We start from the raw sequence: 1,337 nt of genomic DNA, 5'->3' as shown, positions 1-1,337 counted from the left end.
AGGAAAAAGTACATGGGACTCCCAAGTGTCTGACTCATCTTAATGGTCACCACAATGAGAAAGTTCCCCATTAAAGTCAGAAGGTAAAGAATCAAGAAGACTCCAAATATGGCCTTCTGCTTTTCTGGATCTTGTGTTAATCCATAAAGAATAAACTCAGTCACACTATAGTTATGCATCTTATCAGTGGCTGTAATAGGTAGGAGATGGGTGACAAATCTTTAACCTGCAGACAAAAAAATGACATATTGGGTTAAATCTCAAGATATTGAAAATCCTTGGTTCTACACCATATTGTTAGCCTCATCTGCCACAGTCATTAAATCCCTGAAGAATCTTTTCAAATTTCAACATTAGTCTTACTTAACTTGATAAAAGCTTTTAAATTTGAGGAATAAAATTATGAATATTCTTCAGATGCTTTGGTTCCTGTTGATACTGTGAAGTAGTGAATTTATTCTCTCTTTGAAAGATGATTTAGTGGTTAGGAAACTTAAGAAAAAACATCTTAGAGTGTGTCATGAGGGTATAAGCCAAATGCTATCTTTACCACTTCTAAATGGTTTGAAAAGATGAGTAGTGAATTTGTTTTAAAGATAAAACTTGAGGAAATTCTTGTGAATTTTAAATACTTGAAGTTTTAAAGTTTCTGAATTGAAGGTTCACTATTGTTACCAGGAAAAATGTTTATGCAGATGAATCACTGATGACCTACATGTAAAGAAAGTACAAAGTAAAACACTTCAAGCTCCTGGAAAAAAAAAGAAAGGAAAAGATGAGTAGTATATCCATGCATATAATCACATGTGTCTGTGGATCTCATTGCTCATTCTTTTCCTGTGCTCTATTATATGAAGACACTAATGAAATGAACTATTGAGATTATTGATCCCATTTTAATAAGAATCTCAATCTATTCACTCATCTGTGTCTCTATTGTACCGCTCTCATTTAACTTTACAAAGATTTTATTAAAGATTTTAGTAGTTTAATAGTAACTTATATTCAGTATACCATTTTACTGTGGCCTTGAAAACATATTAGTTTAGACCATACATTAGTGGTTTTACTATCAAAGAAAAATATGTTATAATGTTTTTATTGCCTTTAGGCTTATCATATTAGATAATTAAACTTTTCTACCTATAAGTTTGAGCTTTTATTAGCTATTTTTGATTTTTAAATTTGAAAAATATTCTATAAAATAATATATACACAAATATGTATTTATATGAGTGAAACCATATCTTCTGACTTATCCCTTATTTTTCAATATTATGTGCAAAGCTCATTTGTTGCAATGTTAGGTTTTATCTTTTCTTTCAATTATGTATTCA

The 1,337-nt window shown here is 30.0% G+C and overlaps 1 pseudogene; it reads right to left on the bottom strand.

The window, feature by feature from the left end:
• Positions 1-179, bottom strand: part of LOC116091713 — a 20,635-nt pseudogene extending 20,456 nt beyond the window's left edge.
• Positions 180-1,337: the final 1,158 nt, after the last annotated feature.

The sequence above is a fragment of the Mastomys coucha genome, unplaced genomic scaffold, assembly GCF_008632895.1.
Source record: "Mastomys coucha isolate ucsf_1 unplaced genomic scaffold, UCSF_Mcou_1 pScaffold15, whole genome shotgun sequence".
NCBI lineage: Eukaryota > Metazoa > Chordata > Mammalia > Rodentia > Muridae > Mastomys > Mastomys coucha.
Note: the sequence above shows the minus strand (reverse complement) of the source record. Positions and strands in the feature narration are given on the sequence as shown.